The sequence below is a fragment of the Melospiza melodia genome, chromosome 6 (genome assembly GCF_035770615.1).
Source record: "Melospiza melodia melodia isolate bMelMel2 chromosome 6, bMelMel2.pri, whole genome shotgun sequence".
NCBI classification, from domain to species: domain Eukaryota; kingdom Metazoa; phylum Chordata; class Aves; order Passeriformes; family Passerellidae; genus Melospiza; species Melospiza melodia.
The window spans coordinates 15,451,303-15,465,177 of NC_086199.1; the positions used below are offsets into that span (position 1 = coordinate 15,451,303).

Consider the following 13,875-nt stretch of genomic DNA (forward strand, 5'->3'; position numbering starts at 1 on the left):
CATCAAAATCTATTGGTATTGACCATGACATTTCATGAAGAGGAAGGAAGAAATTGTTTTAAATTCAGCTAGAAAATAATGCCTTTTTACCTGACTGAAAGACAAGGAAAGACCTAAACTTTGCCATCATTTGGAAAGAAATGTTTATATTACAATGGAAGACTCCTGTTTAATGCAAGGTAGTCAGAGGTAAAATTCTGAACATTCTTGCAAACTAAGCAGAAGTGGTTGCAATTTACCATAAGTAAATCTGAGATGGGAATACTTGGATCAACACTGCAGGGTCACAGAAACCTGAAGCTCCTAATGGAGACAGCACTGGGAATGTGAAAAGCTGCCCTCAACAGCCTTCTGTACCAGAAACCTTTTTATCATTCTTAGTATCAATCTAGCAGCAAATTTTCCAGAGTTTCTGCAGCTTAAAAGAGAGCAGGAGGATCAAATCTGCCTTGAATCTGATTTTCACCACATGTTACCAATTTGACAGATTTAGATGGAGTTACTGGCTCCTCACATATGTATCCATCAGTGGTGAGGAGGAGGGTGTAGCTGAATGGGAAGGTGAGGTATTTGGATGGCAATTACTCAAGCATACAGTCAGCAGAGATTTGTGGAAAACCTAAAAGGAGACTCTGGAAAATTAGAGATCTTTCAAATGCTTTTGTCCTTTTACAGCCAAAGATGTGAGTCAGGAGCATGCACTAAGCAAATCATCTGACCCAGGTGGGGGTGTCAGGCACCTAGGTAGAACATAGGGCAGCTTGGAGGCTGGCTGGGAACCACCTTCAATGGACTTGCTTTGGTAACTGGGATCGGAGGGAGTACAATTGGCTCTGTTTCCCTACAGCTGTGGGGTTTGGGAAGAAATGAAATGGTGTCATGTCATTGCCAATGATGCTGGGAGCAGTCAAAGGCTTGGGAAGCCAATACAACCTCAGTAAGTTCTTGTGTGCTTGCTGTGAAATTAAGAGCAAGTGTGATTTTATTAGTGTGGTGCAAAGCATCGTCTCCCATGCTGCAGTCTAAAGGAAAGCTCCCTTTCTGCTCTGTGTTCCTAGTGAATACCCTCTGCTAACAGGATGCTTGAAGGTGTTTTTTGGCTAAATACAGTCTCATTATAGATGAATATATCAACAACTCATAGTATTGAAGGCAGGACTCACAGTGACAGAAATCCATGTACTTTTCTGGCACATTCCTGCATACTCCTCTGTTTGGGTGCCTTTGTAGCCCACTGCCCACACAGCAGTAAGTAACAAAATCCCCACCTGACAGCAGGCTTTTCATCGCTCTTAAATACAGGAGGGTGCAACCTCAGTGGGGTCAATTTCAGCTGTTATCACTCCTGCTAAACAACGGGCATCCAGTAAAGCCACAGTAAAACCTTTAGGGGGTAGAGAGCTCAAAGAGGCGAGATCCTTATTATTAATTTAATTCCCTAAAGTTGCAGTTAAAAAAGGAAAATAATTGATTTCAGTAGGGTGATTCTCAGTTGACATCAAGAAGTGTGGAAGAAACAGAGGCCACAGATGAATTAAATATTTCTTGCTCCCTTGTAAACCACTTTGAAGTGGATGAAGACATAAACATAAAAATATAGCATAGTAGGAGGAAAGTTGTCCCCCATGTGGTTCTGGTAGAGAAAAGAATTGAAGAGAATTTCTCACCTAAGCTCAATCAGCTTTTGCAGGCTGTTAATCCTTATTTTTGGAAGGAGATTCCTTCCTTTCCTACCGTTAGTGCCTTGGTGCCCTCACAGACGTTCTCCCTTCGCAAGCATGCTGCAATTGTGTTTCCCTCACATATTCCAGGGAGCAGAGCCCACGGGGCAGCAGGAGGGAGGCACAGCAGCAGCTGGACTGCTGCGAAGAGCCGGCACTTCTCAGTTTGTGTCTCTCTTCTCACTGCATCTCTTTCTTAGCCGATCTCTGCGTGTCTGTAAATGTGTGGGGAGGTTACGGGGACACCGAGCGGCGCCAGCCGTGGGAGGACAAGGTGGCAGCGGTGCGGAGGGGCGCCTGCCGCTCCCACACGGGATTTTCTGCCCATCACTCGGTGTCCAGGAGCCGTTTGCTAGACTTGCTTCATCAGGCAATAGCTCCTGCTGTACTGACACCATGCTGTGATTTTCCACTGCGGGATTTGCCAGAGACAGTGCTGAGAAGAGGCAGGCACCACACTTAGCACAAAAGAGCAGCAGACAGCTTGCTCCCTGCCTACATCCATACTGTGCTGCTGGTTATGTGGCCCCTTCTCATGTCTCCCCCCATCCACCAAGTCCTACTCTCTTAATCCTGCTCTCGTCGCTGCAAGCAACAAAACAGGTTTTCCTCATTCCACTCACTCTTCCCATTTCCTCTCCGGAGCAGCTCCTTTTCGCAGCCTCCCACTCTCCCTCCTGCAGGATAACATTTCGTCCCTCCCACTCGCCGGCGCCGTTTGTTCACGCAGGAGGGAATGCTGCCGCCTCAGCTGTGGCGCAGGCCCTCCTCTCTCCTGCCCAAAAAATGGAGGGCAGGAAGAAACAGGGTCCCCTGCCTTCCACAAAACACCTCCAGGGCACTTACAGCACAGTGAGGAAGGCAGGGCTTCAGGTCACTAGGCTGTTGCCATTTGCGGTGATGGGCAATGTGGGAATGTAAATGAGCCAGAGACACATCTCAGGGACAATTAGTGACCAGGTTCATTAGCCATTGAAACAGCTGATACAGCTATAGAGTGCAAGGATGGAACTGACGGCTGTGCTTCTGGTCATCCCAGGTTTGGGTGACCTGCCTGTCACTGGGCCGGGTGCCAGCCCTGTTTCAGTGACTGCACCCGGCAATGCCATGGGCAGCTCCGAACGGCCCATCCCGAGGCTGCCCCATGCTCCTGGGTTCACACGCTGCTTGTTGAAGCAGGCACTCAGGGGTTTGCTCTTCCCTCACCATCACTGAGGCTGTACCTGGAGAGAGGGAACCAAAAGTCCCCTCACTTCCCACCCCACACCCTTCAGCCTCCCTCAAAGAGGAGTCAGGGGAGATGTGCCTATTCACGCTTCAGGCAGGTGTGATCTGATAGCTCTTGCTCAGCAGGAGGAAAGATACTGGTCACTAAAACCTCTAACTTTGCAAATACAGCCGTGCTGGTATTTCTTGTAACACAGTGCCCTGCTTTTTGTTAAACAGTACAGGCCTTGATTCTTTGCACTTGCTAGGCTGGGCTTGGACCTGCCCAGGCTTGCCCAGGGTTTTGTTTTAGCTACTTTTTGTGTAACAGTAACTATCCAGCAATTAGGTGCTATTACCCACTTACTTTAAATTTTCCCTTAGCTTTGGACGATTGTATTCAGATATTTATGTAACCAGGAGATATTAAGAACAATGAGTTCTGCATAGAATGAAGTGCCTGTGGCCTAGAATGAAAAATTAAGGTACACAGACATGTTCCACAGGGAACTGGAGAGTACAAGCAGAGGATGATGCTGAACACCACAGAGCTGAAATCATCTTGCCAGTGGTCAGTCACTGGTTATCAAAGCTTTACAGACCTGGGAGTTGGGTGAAAACAGTGTGGGGCTGTTTAACTAGGAATAACTAGGAACTGTGAGAACAGAGATTGAGTACACAGTATATGTGTCCAAGTGTACTGTGTCCAGGTACAGTGTCCAAGTGTACTGTGGACCTGTGAAACATTGAAGAAAATCAAGGGAAAGAACAGGTGAGCAAATGTGTAACAGTGATCCCAAGCAGACCCCAGAGGACAGAGTTTACATCTGCCCTTTGTACTCCTCCTGGCAAGGATGTGGCCATCCCTTTCCTGAGGCTTATGGTAGGTGAAAAACTGATGTTTTGGAAAGAAAACACCCCCCCAAAACACCCCTTTGCAGTCAATTGGTGAGCTCTGCCAAGTGCTTCAAACCTTGTGGATCAATGTTGGACAAAAGGCAAAAGTTGGTGCAACATGGGGAAGAGGAATAGGAATCAGAGGCAAGGAGCCAGCCCTGCCTGGCAGTCCTGATCCTCCTCCAAAGACCCTCCCCTGGCCTGCCCTCCCACCAAGCCTGCTGCTGAGTGTGGGGCCACAGGACACTCAGAGCTGGGCAGCAAGACCGCGAGGAGGGCTGGCAGAGGGTCAAGAGGACACCCCCAGGCAGGAGCCTGTGATCTGCAGCCCAAGGAACTTCTGGGTGACCACTCTGGGGCTAACAGGCTCAGAGTTCTGTTGAGATCTGTCCCACAGACAGAATTTCACACTGCTTTCTTTGTTAGTCCAGAAACCGAAGAGAGCATCAGTAGGACTCCTTTTTCTGTGCCTCCTTATCTTATCTATTATGCTGATACTCTGTTATTCAGTCACTAGATGTTTAGCAACTTGACGAAAGCACCTTTTTTTTTTTCCCCCTGGATAGCTGCAAGAAATAAGATGTCATCATTATTTATTCTGTCTTATCTTCAGGAGCTCAGCCAGTCAGCTACAGATTACTGGAAGGCACGAGCATGGCTCTACTCATTGACAAAGGAGAGGAGCTCACTGAGAAGAGGTGAAATCAAAGCTTAAAACTCTAGTAGGTTGCTTTCTTCATGGTTACACAGAAAATCTATTTAAAAACAAATCTTCACAGCTGTAAATGACTGTCAGTCCTGTGACAGCAACACAGAAGCTGCTGTGGCAAAACCCCTGTGTGCTCCTTCACATGAGTCAGAGTTCCCAGCCTCTGACCAGAACTGGTGCTGAAACATCCAGTGTTGTTGGTGTTGGGGCACTGAGAACAGCCAGCATTTTTAAGGACACCTTGTTGCAGGCCACATTTGAATGTGGTTGTGCAGGATATTGGTTGTAGGAGACAAGCATGAGAGTCTGGTTTTGTTTGTCATCGCTCCATAGGCTATCTAGGTATAATTTGAAGTACTTGGATTACAGCTTGATCTAGTTCTATCCATTATTTTATATCCGTGGGTTTGCTATGTTAATTTACATAGAGAAACTATTTGCCTGGTAAATGGTGCAGCTGAGAGATTATCAGACTACCTGCTGTGTCGAAATAGCTGGCTTCAAAGCACAGGAAATAACTGTTTAATCAATTTAACATGTTTGGCCACAGGTAAAAGTCTAGCATGACTTAATAATTGTATAACATTTAAAACTTTAACAAAAGCTTGGGGGATTTATTTTGTTTTATTTTGTCTTATTTCTTGGTCGATTTAACTTTCAATATTCTCAAAATATGTCCTCAATCCCTTATACAGTCATGGGGAAAAGACCCGCTACTGGAGTGGCTCTGCAGTGGAAATGAGCTCAGCCTGTCATGCTGGCCAGTGAGGGTGATGCCATCCCACAGAGCCCAGCAGCATCAGCCAAGAAAACCTGTCTGAATCAGCAGTGTTCCCAAACAGGCAGATTTTGTGTGCATGTTTCTTTGTCAAGCTTGCATCCTTTGAAGAAAACAGAAGAAAAACTTCCTAATGATTCCAGACTTTAGTAAAATGCAAATGCAAAGTTCAAGGATGTGTTTAAGCTGGTGGCTGCAGGAAAGCTCAGCCTCTTTGGATAACACAGGAGGTCATCTCACTCTGCTTCTGCCCATGGCCACCAGAACTGGCAGTGCTGGGGCTCAGCCTGGCCATGTGTGAGGCCACTTGGGCAGAGAAAATGGGGGTATCTCTACAGGGGGGCTGATGATAAGCAGGAGTTGAGGTGAAAGGAGCCCTGGGTTTGTAGCTCTCAGCCTCACTGCCAGGCAGGAAGCCTCTGACCATGGTACAGAATCCCAGCGCCATCCGTGGGGTGTCCCTGAGTGTGCTGTCCTTCCTTGGGTAGCACAGACAAAGGTATGAGGGGAAAGGAGAGATTTCCATGAAGATGGAAGTCTGAAGTCAGGAATGTGGTTTTGCTGCCATATTTGTAGGCATGATCTCCCCTGTAGAAAAACCACCAATTTCCAAATGTGCCCTTTAACACAACACAAGCAAACCTCACAATTTTTAGGATATGACAGCTGAGATCACCTTATCACTGCAGAATCAAGAACAGACACTTGGAGACAGCCAGTGCATCTTGTTTCAGCTCAACTCTGCCTGCCATGGTATCATATTGTAACCCATGCAACTCACATTTACCAACACAGGGCATATCTCCATGCCTCCCAAAGTGCATCAAGAAGAGATGAGCCTCAGAACTCCTGCAGCTGGGAAAGTGAACAAAACCACACATCAAGATGGCACAAAATCTGGACAGTTTTGAAATTATTGGGAGATTGTGATGGCAGCACTTTATAATACAGATTTCTCCCCAGCTCAAGTGCATCACTGTTGAGATCATAAAAGCAACAGTAGGGTTTAGGACTCTGTTCTCTCCTGGCTGTTTCCCCACACCACTGAGCAGTGCTGGGGCTGCTTGACATGCCAGCAGGGCTCCCCATGTGGGCTGTGCTCCAGCAAGGCATGCTGCCTTCTCAGATTTCTTCCCAAGATCTGCTCTCAGGGTGAATTTGCCATCATTCCTAAGCAAACCCTGGCTAATGGACAGAGAGACACAGCCCAGGTCCTCCCAGTTCTGCATCTGTTTGCTAAAGTCCTGGCAATCAGGCTCAGTGTCCTATTTCTCTCCTATAGATGCACCCACACACAGATACACTGACACACACTGGCACACACTGATCTTTACTGTGTGGTTTGGGGACATCAAAGTGTTAACCACTGTTAGTGTAATTGAACCAAATTACTCTAAAGGAGATGGTGGCTAAGGCACTCAGTGCACAGAGGAGGTTCCATGAGAAAATGCTTTGCTAGCTTATACCTTTGTTTTCTGCTCTCTCAGGGCAAATTTAAGATAAGGCTCATGTTTGCTTTGCAGTGAGCATGCTGACGTTGCATTGTTCTTCCACCCCGACTCCCTATTGCTTGATTTTAAACTAGGAGATAAAACTCTGGGCAAAGACTCCATTGCACAGCTCATTTTTCTTTTCAGCAGACATGAAAAGAGATGAGGCATTTGCATTTCATATGTGCTTAGAACAAAATTTCTAGCCTGGCTTCAACTTTTGCTTTTGCAGCCTCATCTGTTAAGAGCTTGTTTGCTTGCAGGCTTTCAGTGTCACGCTGTGGACTGGCCTCAGCAGCTGAATCTATCACAACTTCTTGAACTAGACATGCTGTTACCAACATAAACTGCAGCATGTGCATAATTAATTACTGAAATGGTCCTTGCCTGAGCAAGGGCAGTTAAACCCACAGCCTGCTCAGTGGAGCGATGGAGTTATGTCATTATACCACTGTCTCATAGGGAGACTGTTTATGTCACCTCCCTGAGCTGCTGAGCTGCACTGCTGCAGGCACAGCTACAGGGAGTCTCCCCCTGGCTCAGCTCTCAGGGAGAACTCAAAACACCATGGCAGGTCTGGGCATGCCAAGAGTAAGAGCTGCTCTGCAAGTCAGCCGAGTATGGAAGTCACACAGCCACAGAGGGACAACAGACCCAATCCTGTGGTGCTAGGTAGCAGTGGAAGCTGTGAGTTTTACAAGGCTTCACATGTTGAATTTTGGTCAAAAAGGCAGAAAGAGTTACATCAAAATTATATTCAGTGATGTGCTGAATCATTCCATCTTCCATTACACTAGATGCACACAAAACCAAGGTTCTGCTATGATCTAAAGGATTGGTTTAAAATAATATAGTTCTAGATTGAAAAATTTCTGTACAGAAACTTTTGTTCTGACATAAGAAATCTTTTTTTATTTGTCATCTGCTGAAGAGTTGAGAGTTTAACTTCACCCAAGAAGTCATTCATGCTAGAACAGAAATTCACCCAAGGATTTAGGATAATAACACTTTCCCATCACAGTTCCACTGCATTATTTCCTCAGGTAAACAGCCCTATGTCAGTTAAAATTTACTGATATAATAATGAAACGTCCGCAGAGAAAGCACTGGTAGTTTTTGTCCCCTTACTGTTGGAACTGTCTGTATCTTGTATGTTTCTTTTTCATATGAAGAACCTCAGTTCTCTAGTTTTGATCTTTGTTTCATGCTCCTGATCTGCTGCAGCCCATGGTGTCACACTTAACCTGGGAGGAGCAATTTGATCTGGTTACAGCAGCCGGAGGCTGAGGATCTGAGCACATTGTCACACAAGATCCACGTTGGTTGTACACAAGCCTAAGGAGCTGAGACAGGATGTCTGCAGCAGGTTAAAAGCAAAGATGTTTGCCAGACCAATCTATATGGAGTGGCAGGGTGGATTATCATTGGGTCTGACCTCCCACAAGCATCACAGTGCAGTGCAATGACTATATTCTGCCTTTGGAATGGGAGCATCTTTGTGTCCAGGCTTAGATCTTCCAATGCCTACCATGGCTACCTTGTGCCTAAGCTGTAAGATAACTACAGTCAAGCAGAAGATACAGGTTTGGATGGCAAGTGTATGAACCATGATTTTAAAAGGCCTTTTCTCTTACAGTCTCTTGATAGAGTCCTCAATTCTTTGCTATTACTGCACTGTGTGTTCACAAGAGCACTTGTTTGCTTTTTGGTCAGAGAGAGCAAAGTCTTGTTAAATATAGCCACTTGCTCAATAAAATGTAGCTGAAATATCATATTCACCCCACGCTTATCTTCTACTGAACAGAAATGTTGGCTGACAAGAAGTCTGACCACAGGACTGACTGTCCTTTGGAAGGACAGTGACTGGAACTTGAAGACACCACTGCTCACTGAAGAAGAATGAGTGGTGGCTTGTAATTTAGGCCTCCTGTCAATGCAAATGCTTCCATGCTCATTACAATGCCAAAAAGAAAAATGAATACCTCCATCAAAAGCAAATTATATGATGCAGAAATCTTGCATTCATTCTATAATCACATGCTGACCAAGGTTACTATCATTTACTATAGAGCGACTTCAGTGGGATCCAAAAATTGTTTCATTATATAGGGAGCAAAATAGGTGCTTTCAATCAAAAATGCCTAAGAAGGAACAAGTAAAGATGCTAGATGAGGCCTTCTGGGAGGTAAGAAGGATGGCTTGGATGTGTTCAGGCACTTATTCTGATCTGGCCACAGCCCCAGGAAGTGTCTGAAGTAAGACTGCTCCCACATTAGAGATACCACTCTCTTTAAAGGAATATATAATACAGTGTATTATAGGCTTTTAAATGCTTCAGTTTGGCACAAAATCCTGACTGTAGGAGGCTAGGAATCTTTCCAAGAAGAGGCATAAAGAACAGTGCTGATACTGTAGTTATGACTGTAGCACAGAAAAGCAAAACTGACCTACAGCTGAATTGCCACCGGGGTCCTGACAGTGAAGGTGCTTTGAGCTGACCCATGGTCCACATCCTGTGGGAACACAACTTTCTACTCCAAGTGACCCAGAGAGTTCCCTGAGAGACTGCATTGTCCATGCCAACCTCATGGGAATGTGCTGGTACTAGCCGAGGAATAGACCTTGTACAGCCAGTTGTGTTTCATGGATTGATGGAATATTGGGCCATGCTTTGGGTGCCTACAAGGTTCCTTTTTCTGTTTGATAAAGTCTCAGCTTTCTGCAGCCTTGATTGTCATGTTTTTCTTCTCTCCTCCTTCCAGCTGTCCTATCACCCTATAGGAATGGATACTTACACAAAAGCTGTTAATCATGAACCTATCTCACTACTCTTTGTTATCCTGGAAGTGAATATTAAGATTTTATCTGCCTCTGACACATTGATGGGATTAACTTACCAGCATAAAAATAAGTATCTGAAAGAAAATGTATTTGCACTTTTTTGGTACATACAAAGAGTTATCTGGCCTGCAGATTCAGGGAAACCTGGTTTCCATAACTTCTCTGGTGTGGATTATCTGATGTCTGACAAGGATGAGCTCACCACTTCCTCCCACAGTACAGGCTGTAAAAATGTCTACCCTGGATCAGGTCATTCAGCTTGATGAGCTTGGTATATTTCAGACCTTTATCATTTTGTCATGGTGGATGCAAAAAGAATACTTTCAAAATACATAAAATGCAATTGGGAGAAGGCAAGAGAGAGAGAATGAGATAAAGAAAATATAACCTAAATCTCAAAAAACCCAAGCAGAAAATTTATTGACTCAAAGTTCAGAGTTGGATGGCATTTTAACCAGAAAACATCAGGAACTGGGAAGAGTAGTTCTGGGAGGAGTAGCAGCCTAAAAGAAACCTCTCAAAAGAGCTTTAAATTTAGCACCTGGTTTCCATCAGGACTGAAAGTGGTTCATGCATTTGCTCTGTTTGCCAATTTTTTTTCCAATACAAATTATCCTCTCACTAGCAATGTATGTTCATCCTTAAGAAGTTCCATTTCAAAGATGAGTAAGGTTGCTAAGTGACATGAGTGCCTAAATCAAGGAAGTGAAAAATTAACACCTCACATCTGGCACTGCCCACATATTAAATGCAATATTCCTATGAAACATCAAGAAAGCCATATTTGAGTACCTATAAAGCTCATAGGGGTTGCTTTCCACTTAATTATTTCACTGTCTAGATAATTTTCCTTATGAGAAAGAAAATGGAAATGTAGATACTGTAGATACTGTCTTCAAAATATGGATACATAGATCACAACACGGATACTGTCTTTAAAAACTGAGGAAGGGCCTGAGGTTTTTAAAGACCAGCATGTATAATGAGTAGAATCAGAGAGGCATGGATATGTCTCATGGAAGAACAGGTAGTGTGAAGTGCTGGAGCAGCTTAAACAAAGTCACCAAGTGCTGTATGAAAACTGATTCCTGCTTAAAAACTTCATGAGAGCAGAGCCAAGTGGATACAAACTTTCTTGAGGAAGAAGTGTTGCTTTTGAATATCCAATCCATGCATCCTCCAACAAGAAGAGCACACTCAGAGCCAGGCCTGCACTGGTTACTGCATTGACAATTCTGTTCAAATGGAAAAACCCCTGAGAAGCACAAGTACCCAACCCCACAATGCAGAGCTCTGCCAGTCGCTCTGGACAATGCAGGCAGCACTGATTTGCACTCATTTGGTGATTAATAACCCTCAGCACATTTCACAGGTGCCAGAGGGCACCTTTTGCTACAGAGGCCACAGTGCAGAGATTTCTTCATTACATCAGGTAATTGCTTCAGGCCAGACAGTCAAACACCGCAATCCCAGGGACTTAGATTGATTATCACAGCAGTAAGGAGATGCATGTGCAGTGCATGTAAATATAGAATTTGGATAAGAAATAGTGGGCAAATATATAATTTTCAAGTTCAGGACATCAGAGGTTATTGACTGTAAAATTTTCTGTCATTCTGAAGGTGCAAAAAAAAAGGTTTTTTACCCCTTAGACGTGCCAGTCTCTTACACACTTTGTCATTCCTGCCTTTTGAGTTGGATTTTTTCCAGGAATTTAAAACAGAAATGCACTTGCATTTCACATCTCCTGGAGAAAGTTTGAAATGTCCTCCCTGGAGAACAGAAATATCTACCAGTACCATTTTCTTAAGTTTGTGTCTCCTGCCTGCTCAAGTCCTGTCTCGTGACAAAAGCTTAGTAAGGCTTTTGACAAGGCTTATTAAGAGAAGGGCAGCTGTCCAAACACACAAAATTATCCTTCTTCCCATCTGAGAACTAAAGGTTGTGATGACACCTGCTGGCTCCATGGGGACTCGGCAAACACCAGCCAGCCCCTTCTAGAGCTTTGCAATACTCGCAGGTAAAAATGGAGGATAAATAAACAATGGTGAATTCAAATTTTTCATTGCTGCAAGCCAGAAAATCACAGGGAACAAGGCTAGGCTAGCTTTAGAAGGTTATTTACTCAGTTTCCTGGAAAAAAACAGGGTTTGTGCTACTTCCATCATACATCATGAATGATTGCCTCTTTTTACCTCTTACTGAAAATTGATAGTACATCTCTGGACACGGTGTTACAATGTTTCATCATTTTTGCATTTCCTATAAAAGATTCCACAGTAAGATGTGTTATTAACATACAATTATACTTTCATTTGTGTGTTCAAGGACAGTTAGACAGCCCTTGACTGTGAAGTTGAAAGCATCATGGAAATACTTCTGCCCTATTTATGAGCTACTGCAGCTTTGCTGCTTTGTCCAGCTTGTACAGTAGTACACCCATCCCACCCCAGGTGACAGGCAGGAATAGGTGCCTTGCAAAGAGGCTCTCACTACAGCAGTCCTGTCACATGAACAGTGGCACAGTTGTACAAAAGGGCTCAAGCTTATAAACAGTGTAGGCCTGGAGCCACAGTTGCATCCTGATGATTTCAATTATTGTTGTGTGTTCTTGGAGTGGGAGAAGCAGCAGTCACCTTGATGAATCAGCTCGTTGACAAACTAAGTGTGTTCAGAAGACTGTATAAGGAGCTGTTTTATAACTGTTGGAGCATGTTAGTTTATGTGTTATGAGTAATTTCACAGTGAGACTTCAGAAGAAGTACAGATCCCTGCAAATCATCCCTGCAAGTCATCCATTCCCTGCACTATTCCTGGGATTTTGTTTAGTCTAAGAAACGTGGAAGAGGTTAGATCACATTCAGCCTAAATATTTTCCTGAACTGACACTTTTTACTTTCTCATCACTCTCCTGTATGGTCAGTATTTCTGACTGATTTCACCTAGATCCCTCAAGACAGTTGTAAATGCCCTGTGTCTGCCCTTGAGAACCAAATGTGCAGCTATTAGCTGGGGACAGAAATTTGCAGGGTCTTGACAGAAATGTATCTGTTTAGTTACTACCTTGTTTGAGCAAGGCAAGAAATTCAGTTCCAAAAATCTCCCACTGGGAAGCTGGTACAGATACAAGTAATTAAACCACCCGTCTCCTTCCTGAAACCTGCTCTCAGTAGTGCAGTCATGCCCACCATATCTCATAGCCCACTTTGAATCTCAGCTGTGGTTGAGTTACAAACTGCTAAAATGGGTCATGGAATGTGGAACAGGGGCATTACTTAGTCCAGAACTATTGCTGCTCCAAGGAGATCATAACTGGGAGGAATCAGACTGAGCACAGGGAACCTAAAGCCCCCAAGACCCCATATTAGGATGATGGGTTTCTTCATGGTCACAGAAGGTTTCCTAAAACTGACTGAGGAAATTAGGTAAGAGGAAAAGCAGCCATTGAAATAGAGGTGTTGCCAGTCCCACAAAACTGCAAAAGGAAGAATTCTGTCTATAGCAGAAACTCTCCATTTGGAACAAGCAGCTGAATCTGCCTCTGCAGTATCTACCCCCAGGTACTCAGGAGTCACAGAGCTATGTCAAACAGATTGGTGAGAACCTGAACTACATCATCACTGCCAAGTTTTTCAGAGTTGCATATGCATCCAAAAACAGTTGTCTGTTAGAGAACAGACTGCCTTTAGCTCAACTGCTGCCCAGCCTCAGCACTGGCACAAACTCCCAGCAGAGACTCCCAGCAGAGACACAACTGGGCAGCAGTGCACTTGTATTGGCCTTGCTTATTCTGGTTTTAGAGGTGGTTCTGTCCTGATGAACTGTGGAAAAGTGCAATTTGAAAGAGTCCCACACTACCAATCCTCTCCCAGTAAATCACTCTGAACATGTATAGTTTGGCAGAGTGTTACCCATATGTTGTGTGGAGTTTAACTGCTCAGAAAGCTCTGTTGAATCCAAAGGGCAACTGACAATATAAATAGGAGTTGGTGGGAGGAATACGTTACTCCTGATAGTGCATGGTGGATACACTCAGCAAGGTGTTACCTGGCCTAAAAAACTAGCTAGGGCTTTGTGAGTAACTATAGAGAAAGACAATTTTCTCAGATCTCTGTACACAGCCAATACATCTCATAACAGCCTCCTATTTCCTCTGGGAAAAACAGGATTGATATGGGCTTTGTGGTCCAGCAAAGATTTAGCCTAGAGATTCAAAGAATTTAAGATTTCTTC

The 13,875-nt window shown here is 44.4% G+C and overlaps 1 long non-coding RNA gene across 1 annotated transcript in view; it reads right to left on the reverse strand.

The window, feature by feature from the left end:
• Nucleotides 1-2,401, reverse strand: part of LOC134420176 (uncharacterized) — a 39,848-nt gene extending 37,447 nt beyond the window's left edge. Inside the window, exon 1 of the long non-coding RNA XR_010028276.1 lies at nucleotides 2,345-2,401. This is a non-coding gene — a long non-coding RNA (uncharacterized LOC134420176). The remainder of the gene's footprint in view (nucleotides 1-2,344) is intronic.
• Nucleotides 2,402-13,875: the final 11,474 nt, after the last annotated feature.